The 19,624-nt window shown below is 35.7% G+C and overlaps 1 long non-coding RNA gene and 1 pseudogene across 1 annotated transcript in view; both read left to right on the top strand.

The window, feature by feature from the left end:
• The window catches only part of LOC120617118 (uncharacterized), a 134,437-nt gene that overhangs the window by 43,420 nt on the left and 71,393 nt on the right, over positions 1-19,624 (top strand). Inside the window, exon 4 of the long non-coding RNA XR_005656777.1 lies at positions 10,486-10,749. This is a non-coding gene — a long non-coding RNA (uncharacterized LOC120617118). The remainder of the gene's footprint in view (positions 1-10,485; positions 10,750-19,624) is intronic.
• LOC120617155 (uncharacterized) lies at positions 6,499-6,617 on the top strand (annotated as a pseudogene).

The raw sequence follows: 19,624 nt of genomic DNA, 5'->3' as shown, positions 1-19,624 counted from the left end.
AGGTTGGGCTTAATTCTCTGATAACAGGAACTAAACACCTCATATTTATCAGTATGGATATCCACTGGATGCCTGATATTTAACCAAGTAAAATTCTCTCCCATGGCTGAGAATCTAAGAATCTCTTCTGGTAGGATGAGTGAAGGTTGAAAACCATCAAGTTTCATTCTCTAACAGGATTGTGGTTCTAATGTAGATTTTCAGGCATCTTGGAACACAACAGATGAAGACATACTTTTTGGTATTTTCTTCTTCTAAGGGTATAAATATCTGTGTGTCATAACATCATCATTATGGCTCTTATCATTTATTGAGAGGTTACTATATGCTAGATACTGTTGCTAAACATCTATAATCTTATTTAATTCTCTCAAAGTGTGGTAGTTACTTACTGTAATTATTATTTTTGTTTTTTTAATTATCACATATAAGTGCATAAAATATATATGTACAGTTTATAGAAGAATTAGAAAGGAAACACTCTATATGCCCTTCTCAGTTTAAGGAATACAATTTTATCAGTCCTTAGATGTCCCTGTGTGCCGTCTTCAGTCACGTCCTTCTTACCTCTAGAAATAACCACTATTCTAAATTTTGCATAAATTGTTACATTGTTTTTTAGTTTTGCAATCTTATGTATGTATTCCTAGATAACACATGGTTTAGTTGTACTTGGTTTTGAACTTGACATAAATGGAATCTTACAGTAAAAATTCTTTTAGAAATTACTAGTTTCTCAATATTTTATTTTGAGATTTATTATTTTTGATGGGTGTAGCTGTAGTTTATTCATTGTTGTTGCTGAGTAATATTCCATTAGATAATTTTTCTACAATTTATTCTACTGTCAGTGAATATTTAGGTTGTTTTCATTTATATTTTGCTGTTATGAACAATGTGGCCTTGAATAATCTTATGCAAGTCTGCTGTGTGTAAGTACCTCTACACATATGCGTGTGTGTGTGTGTGTATACATATATACATATATATATTCAAGATATATACATATATATATCTCGAATATATATATGTATATATATATGTATATATGTATATATATGTACTTATGTACTTACTGTCTGTTTATCTATCTTAAGATGCACTAGAAGACCAAGGCCCAGAATTATAAAACAACTTGTTTAAATTCTAAGGTCAGAGTGGTGAGGCCAAAGTCTGAAACCAAAAGTTTGTTATCAGAGTTTGTATCCTTAATCACAATACTCTGTGGAGCCCATTTTAGGAAAGAGGCCTCTGAGAATTTATAATAACTTGCCCAAAGAGCAGAGATTCAACAAAGTTCAGTCTGACTAATGTTTTTCATTACTTACCATCCAAAGCATATACTATGATTTTATTTGTGAAACATTAACCAATCATATGAGAACAAGTTTATACTTGTCACTATTCTCTCTTCCTTACAAGTGATTAGATGTCAAAGTGAAGAAATCATAGACTTAATATTATCCATATATATTAAAATCATTATAGCATTTTTTCCCTTAAGAATATGAATAGAAATGAAAGGAAAACAGTGGAATCTCTCCCTGGCCCTTTCTCTCTGTCTCTTTCTCCATCTCCATCTCCCCACTCCACCTCCATTCTCACCTGGCAAATCTCTTCGCAATATGTAACACTTGTAAACTCATTTAATTTCAGTATCAATTAAAAATATTCAAAAGTAGATATACTAGACAAGTGAGACAAGAGCCCAATAGGTGTTTATGATGTGACATTGACAAATTATGTTTCTATAATCAAGATAGCATTAATAACTTAAAAGTTTTTGTATGTGCAAAGAATTTGACAAGGAGTAATTGGTGTGGTGAGCAAAAACAACCAAGGGAGTGTGGCAGTTGATGTTAAAACAGGAGTTTTGACATTAAAGGAATCAAAATGGAAGCCCTGCTGAATCACCACTGTCCTGGAGACACTTGGATGACTTTCTTTGCTAGAAGTTTTTCCCACTACGCGATGATAAATATTTTCAAGGAAAATGAAATAAAATTTCTCTGTTGTATGAGTCACATCTCTGTTGGTTGCAAGTGACTGAACCCATCTTGAACTAGTTTATGTAAAAGGAGAAATATGCTGTTTTTTAGAATACCATGAAGAACTGAACAATCAAACATGGGAAGAATGGGGATGCAGATGGACTTCCAGAATAACTGAAACAACGAGTCAAACACTATTAGGGATCTCTCTCTGGTTATTGCTTCTGTTTCTCTCTGGGTGGACTACCTAGATTAGCTTCTTCTACATGGCAAGAAACATTTCTGTCAATACTTCCTGAGTTCTATATCCTACAACTTCTATCACTAGTGATGAATTAATTTACATTTTCTCTGTTGAAAAGTTAAAAATTACCAGAGGAAGGTCTGGTTGCCTCCGCCTGGAGATGTTGTCCATCTCTAGACTAATTTGCTATTCCCTGGGTAGGGGAGTAGGGTTTTTTACTAACATGAACATTTCCTCAGAGCCACCTGGTACAACTTAGGAGATGAGCATTCCCAAAAGAATGTGAATAAAGCTTACAAAAGGTACAATGAACAGATAAAAGAGTAGTTCTCCAGTATACTGGTTCAAACAATCCCCATGATATTTTCAGTATTTTATAAGAAGAGTTTTAAAACTTTGCCAAACTATGACAGTAATATTAATCTTACAGTATGTTCTTCTTGGATTATTTTATTTATAACTTTCCTGAAATATTTTCAAATAAACAATTAGTATGAGGAAGTGAGAGTTCTGCCTTCTTGAAAATATGTTCAAGTCCACGGGCTCAGAACCAGAGGAAATTAGGTCAGACCTAAAACAAATTTATCTTAAAAAGATAAAATTCTAATCCTAATTAAATTAGCAAAACTAGAAGCTCAGTACTTTTTCAAGTTAGTATTTATCTTTATTGGCGTTGGTGAAGAATAAAGGTGGTATGGTGAAAAATGTGATGAAATAAGAAGACCCATGTATTAGTTTTCTATTACTGTATAACAAATCGCTATGAACATAGTGGCTTAAAATAATGTCCATTTATTATCCCACAGTTCCTGTGGGTCAGAAGTCTAGGCATGGCATAGCTTAGCTGGTTCTCTCCTTAGAGTCTGATAAGGTCAAAATCTAGGTATCAGCTCAGGCTGCAGTTCTCTTCTGGAGCTTGGGTCTCCTCCTAAGCTCACTGGTTGTTGGCAGAATTCATTTCCTTCTCCCACCTTCCACATGGCTCCCTCCGTCTTCAAGCCAGCATTAGTACATCGAGTTCTTCTCACGCTTTGAATCTCTCTGACTTTCCCTTCTACCACCTCTCTCTCTTCTTCTTTTTTTCTCTTCTACACCCATAGGAAAGGCTTTTAAGGGTTCATATTATTGGATTAAGTTCGCATGGATAATCTTCTTTTTAGGATTAACTATATGTATAACAGAGCATAATCATGGGAACAGTGACATCTTGTCGCATTCAGACATTGCAGGAATTAAGGTGTGGAATCTTAGGAGTTATTCCTAGAAATTCTGCCTACTACAGCCTGGTTCTGGGTTGGACATTATGATATATTAGCTATTTAGCTCCCATGAGACTCAGTTTCATCTTTGGTACAAGAGTTTTTATGTTACTTACCTTTCTTTCCTCACAAGGTCCATGTTAGTTTGAAACATAATAGTGTATGTCAAACAATTTTCAATTCAGTTTTATAAATATTGCTATATTTCATTGGGTATATAAAGTTTTACACACTTGGAGACTTTAAAGGAATATAAAAATGTAAAATTTTGCTTTTATAGTAAATGCATTGATATAGGCTAAAAAATTTTGATATCTGATGTAAATAATTAACCTTCTGATATACTTCTAATTATGCAAAACATTAAAATAACAAACCTAAACTCTGCAGGATACCCCAAAACAAAAAAAAAATTTATAGAGTCCTCTTGAAAGGACTGTAGAGTCCAAATAAAAATATATAGTCCTCTTAAAAGTCTAGCCCACATATATCAACTCAACTACCCATGTTGCTAAAAACAATGGAATAGTTTCAGATTCTCTAATTGGACTTTGGACCTAATGAAGCATCAGATATACAAATGAATAACTTTAGGTCCTGATTATTCTCAACTCCATCCCCACAATCACAACCACTTCTGTCACTACCTACCTATTCTTAGAAAATTCCCTCATAAATCTGGTCAAACTTTTTCTTTTATAATCACCCATTAATCTTTTTCCTCATCTTGAATCAAATTATCCTAAGTGTATTAAGTAATATAATTCTTCTCATCCCTCAAATAGATCCCTACTTGGATTACTGTGTTAGTTCATGTTCTCTGAGAAGCAAATGCCGAAATGGGATTAGATATGCATGAGATTTGTTGAGAAAACCCTTGAGAGAGAAAATGGAGAGGGAGCTGGAAGAGGCTGGGAGGGCCCTCAGACCACTAAGCAGGGCTGATCTTGGTGGAGGAGAGAGGGAAAGAAAGCAAGGAAGAAAGTCCTTAAAATTTCAATTCTGAGAAAGTTTTGGCAAGGTTAATCGGGAACCCTCAAGCGAAAGTTGCCCATCAGAGGAATCCTGCATCTTCTAGGCCCACAGTTAGTAGGCCTGCTATCCTCAGTCATGGCTGGGAGCAGCCACAGAAAGCATGGCTTCAGAACAAATGCGATGATGGATTTCAGAGGGCCATAGCTGGGATCATTGATCTAGTATGCTTCCCACAGTAGCCACCATAATTACTATCTCAGCAATCTGCTTTTTGGTACATTCATGGGATAATGGCTTTTGCCTTCAAATCCTACTTTATTGAAATGGCTGATTATTCAAATTCATGTGGTATCTCTGACTGATGATTTTCCATCCACCGCATTTTATTTTATTTTAAAATACTTTTACTAATTAACTCAAATCATCCTTACCATCCTGGCTGCTTTTTCTGTCTTCTTCTTATAAATATTATTATTAGAATATATGCATGATAGCCTGGATCTTGAACCTCCAATCTTCAATGAGCAATCAATAGTGATTATAGATTCCTAACTGCAGATATATATCAGACAAAGGAAACTTCATTGCTCTGAATGAAGATTTGGACCCCAGATGCTTTCGTAATTTCTTTAAAGGATGAAATGGACAACTGATTTGAGTGACAAGGACTCCTTTTCCTTGGTGACTTGAAGTAGGACAGGAAGGGGATTTATACCATCTTATCTAAGACTTCTTAGCTTGTTTTTTTTTAAGTTGGGGTAAGAGTAGGAAGATGTCCCTTAGAGTGACCATATATTGTGCAAATGCAAAGGAAGCACTATTAATATTGACAGGACAACAGTCATAACCAGGATGGTCCTGAGAAAACTTAGTTATATGGTCACTCTAAGGTTCTTTCTCTTGGGAGTGAGAGGACTTTGTACCTCTTACCTCACCAAACACATGGAAAGAAAGGGAGCAGAGAAATGATTTAGAAGAAATGTCTAAAAAGATAGTGATGCAGAAAGATAAAACTTTTAGCATTTTTTCCTTTTCAAAACTTGACACTCCTTGGGACTCCCAGTTCACTTAGGTGTCTTCCAGAGTTTTTCCTCCTTGAGATGAAGATAGGAGCAAGTGGGTGAGGCAGCAAGAGGAGGGTGGGGGCTGTGTTCTCTTCAAAGATCCTCCAGAATCATTTCTAGATGATGATCAGCTTGGATCATATGTACTTGGGGATTCTTGGTGGTTTTCCAGGGTAAACAAGGACACATTTTCTTTGAGGATGATTTTTTTTTTCAATAATTTGAGGGGAAATTTCTTTTATATTAAATCAAGCCAAGATATATAATGGATTAGAATATAAAATTCACCTGGATTTTAAAAATAAATTATGAGACTTCAAACACATATTGTCCTTGCGGGCCACTTTATACTTTTGTTTAGATCCCCCTGTATTATGATTCACTATTTTAAACTATTAGTTATATCTTGTTGGAAAAGTTTTAAAAGAACTATCCAAGAAATTAGACTGTGTCCTTAACATTCTCTCAGCTCTTTTGCCTCTTTCCAAAATTGGATCGAATGACACTATCTGTTTCCTACTGTTTTGACAGTGATCTGAGGGTATCATTGTAATTGATAATTCAGACTATACTACCCAATGTGTAATAAAGCAGCCAGAAATCCCCATGATAAAGATGAGCTTTAAGTAGGTGTGGAGATGAACCAGGATTTATTTCATCAACATTATTTATTGAGAACCTTCTATGTGTTGGGAGCTGTTCTGGAAACTGTGATATAGCAGTGAACAAGACAGATAAAGACTTTCATGGATCATAACAGACCCAACAGAGAATGAATATCGATAAAAACTAATAAATAAGAAAACAAATTAAAACATTCCAACAGTGGTTTAACTTCTGGGATGAAAATAAAGCAAGAACAGCCTACTTGGTGTGGGTGATAGTGATGGCTTTCCTGAAGAAGTGACATTTGGCCTTAGACCTAAATAGGGTGAAGGAGGCAATGAGATAAAAATGAGGGTAGAGTCTATGGCCATGCTACCCTGAACGTGCCCGATCTCATCCGATCTCGGAAGCTAAGCAGGATTGGGCCTGGTTAGTACTTGGATAAGAGAGCACCTAAGAATACCAGGTGCTGTAGGTGTTAAAAAAGAAAAAAGAAAAAAAAATGAGGGAAGAATCTTTTAGGAAGTGGTGATGGTAAGTGCAAAGAACCTGAGACAAATTCGCTCTTTGGAAGAACAGAGAAAAGCAGTGTGTGAACCACAGTGGATGAGGAGTTAACTGGTTGGAGAAAAGATGGGGGCTAGATTATACAAGGCTCTCTAGGTCATAGAAAGGAGTTCGGCTAGTCTTCTAACTATTATGTGAAATTAATGAAGAATCTTAAGCTGGGGAATGTCATCACTGTCCAGATCTTTCCAAATAGTAAAACCATCTCTTCCTGAACAACTTGGCTAAAAGAGATATTATGGCTATGGATATGCAGAACATGAAAGAAGGGCCTCAATTGAAATTGATCTCACTTAAACAGGGGAGGAGGACAAAATGGTAGCTGGGAGTGTTAAAAGGATGTAAGAGGATAACAACTTCTAATAATCAGTGAAAGGTTAAATTTTATTAAGAAGAAATATGGTATGTGTGTTATATATTCAAGAAGGAATTTCCACTCAAAACAATTGAAAAAGTCTTAGATGTTTACAATAAGCCTTTTAAGACACATAGAAAAGTCACATAATATCTAGAGCTTTATTTCTAAAGAGCTCAGATTTCATTGTATAAAATATGAAATTTTGTTTATTTGTAATTTAACCATCTTGAGTCAAAAATACAAGGAAGTTTAAAGAATATGAATAACTTTTAAAATGACCAGTGTTTCTTTGATATAACCCTTCTACCCCAGGGCATTTAAATGAGATGGGGAAAATCTCAACCTGGAATAGAAAACACTGCCATCATGTTTCCAAGGTAAGAGAAGTAAAATAAGAAAAACAAAAACAAAAATCACCAACTCATTTGGAAGCTCATGAAAGGAAAGGAAGAGTTTGCACATCTCAAACTAATTTGCCTTGGCATGTGAATCATTTAACAGGAAAAAACACTGAACTGACTCAGCTTTAGTGAGCTCTTTCTGTCCCTGCTGAGGTCCTCGCTTTGTGTGGCCCCTGCTGCTCTCCTCAGACTTTGCTTCCCTCCTCCTTTCTCACTGTAGAAAAACAGGAAGGGATGTTTATTAATAAGACTGACTGGGGTCATGCCTAAAACGATATCAGATTTTTATCTCTCTTGGGTTTAGGAATGGTTCTAGGATCAAGGACTAGCTCCTAGTTAGAGTGAGGCAAGACTTCTGAAAAACAAACTCACAACTAGCATTTGACACAAGCTCTAAGAGCAACCTAGAGCATGTCTGCCTGTACAAGGTCAGATCAGTTCCTCCTCACCCTCTGGTGAGGTTCTATTACTCATTACAGTGAGACAACTATAGCCTCAGCAGGAAAAAGAGCTTATCTAAGACTACAGAGTGTGTAGCACTTGGATTGGACCATCTGACTCCTAGGGCTGTGCTATCTTCCATTCATTATGTTCTTGTGGCAGACATTTATAACACAGGGGGTCATCACCTACGGTGGGGTTTCCTAGCCCCCTTGTCACTAGTTGTTCTCCCCCTTTTGCCTTTCAGTGTGCCTTGTGGCCACCTTCAATTAGCTTTTGTAATGGGGTCATTTTTTTCTTTTTTTGAAAGTGGAGAGAGACCCCTATTATGGCATGTCGCCCACCCCACTCCTTCTCCACAAGGAGAAAGTACTGAAAGAAGGTTATTGCTATCTATGAAGGGCATAGTGAGCTAAATGGGTTTTACCCAGTCTGAAAAATCTTAGCGATGTTGATAAGCCACTTGAGACAACAAGTCACCTGCTGTTCTGTTCTCATTTTTTATCAATCCTTGTCTTTGGCAAGAGGAACTTTCTGGAAAGATAGGAAATTTGTGGAGTAACAAGGAAGGAAAAGTTTGTAAATTCCAGGCTCTGAAACAAACCAGTGATAAGTTGTCTCATAGGCTGACAATTTCCCCATTACCCTTCCTTTCTAACGACTATCTCATTGTCAGAAATTTAGAGGAAAAATAATAGTAAGAATAAAATGCAGTTCCTTAAGTGTATTCACCACAGATTAGCTCCAATCAAAAATTCCAAAATACCCCAAATTCCAAAATACCAAAAATTCTCAGTGTAATTCCAACTCAAGTGTGGTCTGTGATCTAAGAAGTAAATGAAGTGACCCTACTGAGGAAGCCATGTGATCACGGTGGCTTTGGCTTTCTTAGTGTATACAAATTTTTGTGTTCATTTTCATCACACCAAATGTTTAATGAAGGATTGTTTAAATGGATTGGGAAATCTATGAAAACTATTAAACAATTCCTGTTTTGGAGCACACACCTGCATATCTGATCATTTTCCAGAAGCAATCAGAAACTAGTCTTGAGAAAGTGTGGGCCTTGGAGTCAGGCTGCTGAGGTATGAATCCTCATGCTTTGTTTTACTCTACTATTGTTTTACTCTATGACAATGGGAAAATTATATAACATTTCTGTCCCTCAGTTTCCTCACTGCACAGGGGTATAATAATTGTGCCTCCTTCATAGGATGATGTGAGACTCAAGTGCACTAAAATATAGTGTATCCTACCTGGCATCTAGTTACTTTATTAAAATGACAATAAAGATAATGTAGATGTACTTTAACATGTAATTGTGATTTTGTTTATTTAACTCAAGTATTTCAATTTAATGGAGCTTGCCAAACACAATGACATCTCCAGGATTTCAAGACCATGGCTTCGTTGCACCCTCATTTTTACGCTGCTTCCTTTGCACAGGCAAGCAAGTCCCAGCTGACTGACTCAGACTCTTCAGCAATGTACATTATGCTTACTTCACCCTCATGTGCTCTCAAGTCTATCACCCATCAAATCAGTGGAGCAAAGAAATGTGTTGGTGGGAAATAAATGAAGAGGGACAAAAAAAGTGTCCTGTGTTTCTTTACTGACAATATTTGTTATGTGAAAGAATGATCATTTTTCAGACATTTGTTCTCTGTTCTACTATAAACATGGAAGAAATATTGCCAGTAGCTGTCTCAATCACTTACCAAGTAGGTATACTTGTGAGGTATACTTGTCTCAAGGTGCCTTCAAAATACAGTAACATTTTTGCATTAAAACTTTCATTATGAGTGTCAGACTGGGTTAGTCATGATTGAAAGCTATCGCCATCTATAGGCTATTGTCCATAATAAAATAAATTCCCTTACCTCATCATGTTCTTGGTACCATTTATCAAGTAGAACTCTTCAGGGCTTGAAATTTAACAGAGAAGTTTTAAGTGATAACCAACATTTAATCCTAGTAGATTGCAAATCTCCATGAGATGGCATGGAACTTTATCATAAGCTCAAGCTTGGGGCTCGGTCAGACTTTTGTCCTGGTTTAAAGTTAGTAGTTGTATGAACCTCCGGTATTAAACCTCTATGAGGAAATTATCTCAGAAATTTGGGCAATGAAATCTTCCACCTAGATTGTTGTGAGGACTCAACCTAATTGACATTATAATGATCTATATTGTAGATGCTCATTCATAAGAATGCCTTTGTTTTATTCTTTTTTCGTCTCTTTCTTCCCAATCTTTTAGTGTCACTTGGGAATTCAGATTTTACAGGTCTAAATTATTTTATAGATAACAAGTCAGTCACTGGAGGAGGCATAAGCTGTTTGAGGACTTTGAAGCTTTCTGTTAGATGGAGGCCAGGGGCCAGAGTTAGTATTTATACTTTGCAGCACATTAGTCAGCTATTCCTGCAAATCAGGTTAGCTGAGGTCATGGGAGATAGAAATGAGTGTTTCCAAATGAACTACTGCATATGGAAGTGCTTTGTAAAATGTCAAGGGCTTTAGGATTGGATGGTATTACTCTCATTGTTGTCAGCACTTACCCCTTCCTTCTCATTTTACAGGTTAGGAAACTGAGATCCAGAAAGATGAAAAGGCGGTTTTCCCAAGTACATCATCATCTTCATCCTCATCCTCATCCTCATCTTCATCATCACCACAGCAGCAATCACAGTGCTTGCCTAGTGCCAACTACTGATCTAGGCACTTTACATGTATTAGTGGTAACTCACGTAATCTTCATAACAATCTTATGAAGTGGTTACTATTATCTCTATCTTACAGATGAAGGAACAGAAGTACAGAGTGGTCACATAGCTGTTAAGAAGGTGGGATTTGAATTTATCAGTCTGACTCCAGACTAATCATTTTGACAACTATGCTATGCATATATACACATTTAAAAAATAAAACTGGGCTTAGATGACGAGTACAATTCTCTTTTATGTTTAATCCTCTCTTTTTTTTTTCACTTCATGACACATTTTGATTTATTTGTTAGCTTCTGAGAACGTTTTAAAGATCGAAACAATGCACATAAAATGTATTGGTTACATAAAAGGAGGAAATAGCTGCTAAAGTCAACCAAACTAGTTTAAAGATACCTTTGAGATACTCCCCTATGAGAGTGATGATGGCAGAGATGAAGAGTGGGTAGGTGGTTTGTTCCAAAAGAAATACAAGACATACCTTTTACAGCCTAGCTGAAGAGAGAAATGAGAGCAGAGTAAAGTCCAGTAGAAGTTGGGCAAGAGAGATGAGTTTGCACTGAGGAGGTAAGAGTTGGTAAGATATGGACTGAAGGAGGTTTCCAGGGGTGGAAGAGAGACTAAAGAGTTGGCAGGCCCTATTGTTAGGATGACCAAGGACTCAGAAAAAATGTTGGATGAAAAATGGAATATACAAAACAAAAGTAAAAATCCCAAGTTTCTTAGCTTGAAAAAGAAAAGAGTCAGAGAGATACAAAGGCTTACTTTTAATATTTTAGGGCTGTCATGTGCAAAGGGATTAGGTTTATCTGTGTTGTTCTAGGGAACAGAAGTAGGCAAATAGATGCAAAGATTAAAAACCAAAGTGGAGCAGAACCTCACAGTATCAACTACTATAATGACAGTATAATAGTAATAATAACAAAAAGAACTACTTTAAAAATCATATAGTTCTTGGTAACTATATATAGATGTGTAAACAGAGATGACTACTGATAATGTTTTCAAGGGAAACAAAGCAAATTGAAGACCAATAAATAGTGTTTTATGTTCCCATTTTCTAAAAATTGCATATGTATCATATGCATACAAAAATACACTAAACTCATAAACACTTGCCTTGTATAATAATTTTTCCAGTCTTTTAATGACTATATATAATTTAGAACAAACTACAATAAATTTTTTTTTTTAAATTTGGAAAGGTTAGGAAGCTTGATTACATTTTATGAGGTCACAACTAAAAACTAAAATTTGAATCCATTTTTGTCTGACTTAAAGTCTAGATTTCTTTTTTCCCCAGAAAACCACAATCCTAAAATTTAGGGAATTGAGACGGGAATGAGTAGACAAAACATGGAGGTAGTAGGCATAGAATACTAAGTTGTAGGAGAATAGGAGCTTCTAAAATAGTAAATAGCTGATTTGGGGAGTATGACTGCACAGTGACAAAGAGGACAGTTAAGTCAGTTGGAACTGAACTGTGACAAAGCAATGCTGTTGGAGTCAGAGCGGCCAGGGTGTGGTCATGCTGGCAAGTAGCAGATGTAAAATTAAGATAAGAATTGTTGCCTTTCTTTCTCTTTAATTTTAAAGCTCTTTATAACAAATAAAAATGTCCCCAAACTAATATTATGCTTATTTCTATCTTTCAAGTGATTTTTATTTTTTAGAAATTTCTTATTCTTTAACAATATTTATTCTTTTGAAAAGAAATTTATTCTTCTATTTTTCTATGTAAGCTAGAGGTCATATTTGTTATGTCAGAATAGAAGTGGTCCTGTCTGCTTGGGTAGAGAGTGTAGTGTAGCCATGTTAGGGCCAGTGTGGGCTTAGCTGAGTTAAAACCTGACACCATTATTTACACAAGTGTGGCCTGCCTCCAAGATAGAGTGAGGCGTTTTACGACCACAGGCTTTTTGAGTTGTAGCTATAAAATAATCAATCTTTTAAAGCAAACATATCACAAAATTTGCATCCAAATATAAATTGTCTTTCAGAATTGTGACCTTGGGAAAATTTTCACACATATTGGCAAAAATCGTATTTAAACTCTTCATTGGAAACATCCTTCAGACTCGGTTTATCATACACGCACACACACACATACATTATTTTAAGGTACACTTTCTTACTGAGGTAAAAATGGTATATAACATTATGTTTCTTATGTACAAAATTATAATTTGGCATCTGGATACACTACTAAGTGATCACCACCAAAAGTCTAGTTACCATCTGTCACGAAGTTATACTTTATTTTTAACCAAAACTATTTTATCTTGCTTGATAATCAATTTTACTTCACAGAAGACTGGCTGTGAATGCCTCTGACTAGGAGAAAAATAAAACTCATCATTAAAAGACAGAGTGTTACCACTGAAGAGGTTAAAAAAATGGGCTCTAATCATACCCAAAGTATAACTACAAAGATATTTAAAATATTGGCAGTATCCTTAGCATAAGAGAATAACCTCCCAAGATGTTATTTTGAGGGATATACTTAAATGTCTAATGGCTAAAACATTTATAAAATGGAAAATAACCAAATCTACTTTGTAGCCCCACTTGTTTAGTATATTTTTCATGTTACTACTTCATTTCTAATTTATGGCCATACAGTATCGTCACTTCTCATGATCAATAGCTCAAACGCAGCCACACTCAGAGTAAGAAAGAGCTCTGGTAAATACTGTGAAGGTATGCAAAAGCAGTTACATTTATATACTATTGAAGGAAGTTTATAATTAGAAAAACTTTGGGAGGATACATTGAGAATATCAAAAATCAAAATTCACTTACTGTTTTATTCAGCAATCACAATTTGAGCTTTTTGTTCTGTAGATATGTTCACAAATATACACAAACATATATGCAAATTATGTTTATTGAAGTATTATTTGTAATAAGAAAGTACTAACAGGAAAATTTGTTAATAAATTATTTTCTATCTGAAGGGTAAATTAAAATACAACAATAGAAAGAATAAAATGGCTTATACATGCAGATCTGCAAAATATATTGTTAAATAAAAAAGCCAAATAACAATTGTTTATATTTCTCAATTTAGAAAAAATTATGTACATGTATGTGCATATTTATGGTACATATCTGGAAGGGGACATAAGGAAATGTTACATTTAGAGAATAAAATAAGGAATCTAGTAGAGGTGAGAAAAATAGCTTTTAATTGTATACTCTCTTGCATGTTTAAATGTTTTATTGTGAGCATGTATTCTTTTCAAAACAGTAAAACAATTTTAGAAGATAAAATATACAATGGAGGAATGTATTGACTAAGGTGTGGTTGAGAACATAAGTTGATCTTTTTTCAAAAATGGTGAACTAAAATTTGATTCTTGCTCTTTGGGTATATGTGGATGGAGATCAAAGGAGTGAGTACTGGGATTAGTGAAAACAGTGATCAAGTCAGAATGTGTCATAGCTTTTTATTTGAAGGTGAAGTATTAAGCCTAGAAGAAAGACATTCTGCATCGAATTTGTCTTTTACATTGTCTGGCCTCTTTTACTTAGAAAACAGGAAACCTTTATATTTGGACACTTGACCAATTATGAGCCTTTGGGGGCTACATGTTTTCTTCAAAAGTAAAGTAAGTATGCCTGGTACATTGTCACATAGTAATTCTTAAGGATGACTCAGTTTCATTAAATTGCCTCCTTTTCTCACAGCTGGTAGAATAGTGAGACACTGAATTTATGAGAGCTCTAATGAGGGAAGAAGGAAAATATTTTAGAGCAAAGAATGATTTGAATGGGCACTTTTGTGTTTTTGAAGGGGAACTTTGAGGGAATTTAGTGTTCTGCATAGGTCCACTGATGATCGAGGGGTAAGAAAAAGGGAGGGTAAGGAAGAGAGTGAGAAAGGGAGGTGGAAAGACCCCAAAGACCACCTTTGACTCCATCATGGTTCTAACAGCAGTGGGTTCTGTGGGGAAGGACTATGGATACATCCTATGAGATACTGAATGATGAAAACTCTCTAGGGCACTTCAAATTCAATTGGGGTGGCTTTCAACAGCAGAAGCCTTTGTCTATTTCTCTAGTACTAAAACAGAGGCAATCGTCTCAATTTAAGGGAAACTGAATGGTGAAATAAGACCATGGGTTTTAGTGTTAGGGAGAACTGGATTCAGAACAGGGTTAAGACATTACAACTGATTAGCTTTGGGTGAATTATTTAATCCTTCCATGCCTCAGTTTCCTCATCTGGAAAATCCTGATCTTACTACCTCATCAGATATTTGTAAGGATTAGATATAATATTTAAAAATTTTCTGGTTCTTATGAATTTTATTGGCTCATTTTGCAATAGAGGAACAATTTTTTGTTTATGGAGTTAGTACTTATTTCATAATGGAATTATTCACTTTTTAATTTACTATTATTATTACTATTTATGGAGTACTTAATATGTTTTAAAATTCACTCTATGTGTTTTATATACAGTATTTCTAACTGTGACAACCGTTTGAGATGGTTAGGTCTAGCCCATTTTATAGATGAGAAAACTGGAGTTCAGAGAAGTTAAGTAAAGAGTAAACAGGAAGGTCCAGATTTGACTTTCTTTTCCAAGTAACTGGAAATGTAAGGAATGGACCAGGTTCCAGAATGACAGGGAGGGGCAATTAGTTTGAAACCAGAGTGTGAAACCAGGGAAGCCCCACAGATTCCAGGGGCGAACTGTGTTTGAGGGCTGGGAAGACTGAATGGTCTGCTCATTGTGAGACAGGAACTGAGGAGAGGCAGGTACATGGCTACTTGACTGAGTCAAAAGATAGCTTGGAAGGGAGGAAGAGGATCCTGAGAGATTTCTAGTAGTTCTTAGAATTATAGCAGCTTCATCTATGGGGAGACAAACTGGGACCTCTTCAGCATTGAAGTATGGCTGGTTCTTTCACTGTTTTTTTTTTTTTTCAGTATTTTTTTTTATTGAGTTTATTGGGGTAACATTGGTTAATACAATCATATAACATTATATACAATATTCTTTACTATTTTTTTCATTACTATTTACCTATATTCGGTGTTGAACATTTCTTGTTGCTTAGTAAGGGTAACTTGAAATCCTAAGGTTTCATTTGTCAATATAATTCCCAGAGAATTTTGATAAGATTTCCAAAAAATGTTCCATGAGTTTTTTCGTCATGTTCCCTGCCCTTATTACTTTACAATCTGATTTGAAATTACTGCCCATCTTAAAGTTTCAAGAGAGAAATTGCCCTTAGGATACATGGAAAAGAACAATCTTTAGCTGGCAACTGGCTTCCCTGTCTATTTTCTAGCTCAGAGACACAAAAATGTCCAATTTTCATATGTATAGTATTTGGAGCTGAGATAACTTTAAAAACAGATGATTTTTCTCTTTCATCTCTAATAAAAAATGGTGCTTGGAGAAATGTGTGTTTACTAGTAGCAAATTCCACCAACGGGTGTGGTGAAAAGTTGAGCTTTTGTGGACTGTGCAGCTTCTGCTATTGTCTACAGCATTTCCTCTCTTGTCTCAGAGGTTCGTGCTTTCTCAGGCAAGGCCAGTTTCAGGTCCAGATACATGTCTGGATTTTCTTACTCCATGGATGAGGAGGTGGGGGTGGTGGGTGCTGGTGGTGGTTGTGGAGCTTTCTGGCAGGGATTCCGTTGTGAGGAAAGTCTGTCTTTAAAAAAAGAAGTAAACTGAGGTAACCAGTCTCATCAGTTAAATGATTTCCTTGTTGAGAGGAGGCAAGGAAAAGATCAGTAGCTTTTGGAGAAAGGAACTGTGAGGATACAAGAGAAGAAGAAAAATAAGGACTTAAACATTATGCAATAGTTATGAGACATGAAGTGCAAAAGCAGATCATTTGCTTTTTTAATTGACATGGAGACAGATAATCTTTTCTTACTAAATCCATGAAGCCCTAGTGTCTGTTCTGCTCTGGGAGCACCGATGATCATACTGAACCCCTAAATAAAGATAGCCAATCTATGTAAGTGTTCTAAATCCCATCCTGTGGTGAGAGGCCTAAAAATTATAATAGCCAGAATCAATACTTGTAGCATATGCATAAGAGATGGTGCCCTCAAATAGAATTAAGGCCTATTCTGGCCACCTTTTGTTATGGGCATATTTCTCTGTAAATGTTGTGTGGTATCACATCAATTCACCTGATTTTTCTTAAAAAAAACAACACACAAAAAACTGTAGGCTATTTTTGAGAAAAACTCAACCTAAACAATGGGAAAAAAATATTTATCTGCACATTTAATATATATATAGCAGAGCCAGTACACACCACAGAGTGGTTTAGATACTTACAGCTTGTCATCAATTCCAGTCCATTAGGGTTATAGTGAATGTGGTTTGGGGAATACTAAGTCTGTTTGTTTCTTCCTGTCATTTGGGCTTTGAGTCACCTGCTGATTTGTTTCAGTGTAAGACTTCTGGGTCACATCCTACAATGTCCAGGTTTTATGGGTCACTTTCTTGAATCAAAGCTAAGTTTTCCATTTAAGAGAATTTCGGTCTCTTTTGGCAATTATTCAAAATGCAGCATCTCAAATACTGACTCTTTAAACTGTATTTACATGTATTGTGCAGACGATATCTTTTCTTAGTTTTGAATTCTCCAGATATATGATATGCTGGTGGTGTGATTCCCCTGTGATTCAAGGGTGATTTGTAAATTGTCTTGACTAGTGCCCCTTCACAAGTTGCCTGTGACTGGGACTGTGGTGGGAAGGGGTTTAGAGACATTCATGGCTTTTGTTGGAAGAAGACAATTCCTTACTGAGAGTCACCCAATTTTAAATCTCTTCAGTCTTTTGTGAGTCTTGTGTTGCCTCCACGACTGCTGAGCCATACTGAATCCTGTCCTCTTGCTTTTTCTTTTAAATCCATACAAATGTATAATTTCAAACTCTCTCTCTCTCTCTTTCTCTCTCTCTCTCTCTCTCTCTCTCTCTCACACACACACACACAAACACACACACACAATAATGAGTGAATCATAAACATGAAAAGTGAAGTTTTGAATTTTAACCCTGAGAAAAATCAATATTATTGGTAAGTAGCTGGTACGAGATTTCTAAAAGTAAAAATTCACGAAGAAAATAGATTCTTAAGCACAAACTAAATACCAGAAACATTTTACCAGCATTTTCTCCTTTAATTTTTGAATGACTCTTAAAGATAGATATGCCTTATCTTAGAAATGAGGCGATTGAGGTTCTGAAATGTGAAGTAACTTGTCAAGGCCACTGTAAGATGCAAGGCCAGACCAAGGGACTGCTGTCTCTGACACCTGAGATTCCACATTTGAATTATTCTCTGTGCTGGACTTGAGCTAATTTGCAGCTGCTTATTGAATTTAATTCATAATCTTGTTTTCGTCATAGTAAAAAAAGTAATAATCACACAACATGACCATTTGCTGTGGCCTCTGGCCAAGGCCATTTGATTCAGAATCATTTTTGTATACTGTTTTTATTTTGTCAAATTCTAGTAAGGAAAGTTTTTATATCTGAGGAAAAACAAACTGATCACTCTCTAATGAATATCATGACATATCAAACTATTTATTTCATATATGCTAGTTGGTCTCTATGCCCGTCATCCTCTATGTTTTTGAAAGAGGCAACGGTTTCTTAATGAGAGTAGAAATGAGAATTCATGTCCCTAACAGAGAATTCATTGTCCTTCCTAATATACCACGCAATCTAGTGTCTAATCTGTCTAAAGACTTGGGTTTTTTTTCTATTAATAGGCATTCTATTAATAATGTTCAGTGACTGAATATGCCAAGCTCTTACTATTGTTTTTGAGAGCTGAAAAGGTTTTCAAAGTTATAGCTAAAGTCTTTGGAGTTTCTTAAACATGTTGTGTGATTAACAACTGAAACTATGACAGGAAGGAAGGAAATAAACACTCATTGAGAATCTGCTATTTGCCAGACATATCAGTAGGCACTTCACATATAATAACTTTGTAAAACTGATATTAACTCCACTTTCCTGGGGATAGAAGGTCATAAAAATTAATAATTTCTCTCAAATGGTACATACAGAAGGGTTTAAATCTAGTATGTCTGATGCTAAAACCTTCATACTTTTCATTACCTTGCCACCATCTAGTTTGAAAATCAAATATATAGCATGTCATGTCAGGAAATGCTCATATTCTCAACAAAAAAACTGAGCACCCTCACACTGAAGTAACTCCCGAGTTTGGAGAGGGGAACTCTGGAGCTCTTCTAAGCCTAGGACTGCTGTCTATAGTAACCCAAAATCAGAGGATACCATTCAGATCACTGTGTCTCCTTTTCTGAGATCGTCTCTCTGACCTCATCTAAATTTTTAAAGATTTTTAAAATGAAAAATGTCAAGCATACACTAAATTAGAGAAAATAATATAACGAAAAACTGGATACCTAGACCTGATTTCAATAACTTTTGCCCTAATCTTATGCTCTGTATAATATTGACATAAATTACAATGTGCCTTTCTTTTGTGGTGAGTAGATAATGATTTTATGTGTTTACCTTGTAGGCCCTAGTTCTTACCCCAGTACAAGGTGGATAGTTTTCCTTCCAATACAAAGTATTAATGGATTAATAGCAGTGGCATTTTAAAAAGTACAATGTGAGAGATAATAATAAATCAGCTATCAAAATAAGATACGATAGGACATAAATATTTCACCTTGGATAAAGCAATGTCAGAAGAGTGTGAAGACTATGAAGATTAAGAGGATGAAAACAAAAGACCATTTGGAGCCATTCTGTTTCCATGAGTGCATGTACATTGCTTCCACTCAAGTTTGGGAAGTACAGTGAAAGGGCGCAGCCATCAGGATTAGACCACTGGGCTACCTGAGAGACATAACTGTCCTTTGCTCCGTGGAATGTCTTCCTTAGGCATCATAGCTCATTTGCACTGAGATAGATGGAGACTCAAGGACAGAAATTTGTTATGCTGTCATTTTTCAATTATCCACACAAA

Source organism: Pteropus medius, unplaced genomic scaffold (genome assembly GCF_902729225.1).
Source record: "Pteropus medius unplaced genomic scaffold, Ma_sr-lr_union100, whole genome shotgun sequence".
NCBI classification, from domain to species: Eukaryota; Metazoa; Chordata; class Mammalia; order Chiroptera; family Pteropodidae; genus Pteropus; species Pteropus medius.
The sequence above is the reverse complement of the archived record's forward strand: the minus strand, read 5'-3'. Positions and strand labels throughout refer to the sequence as shown.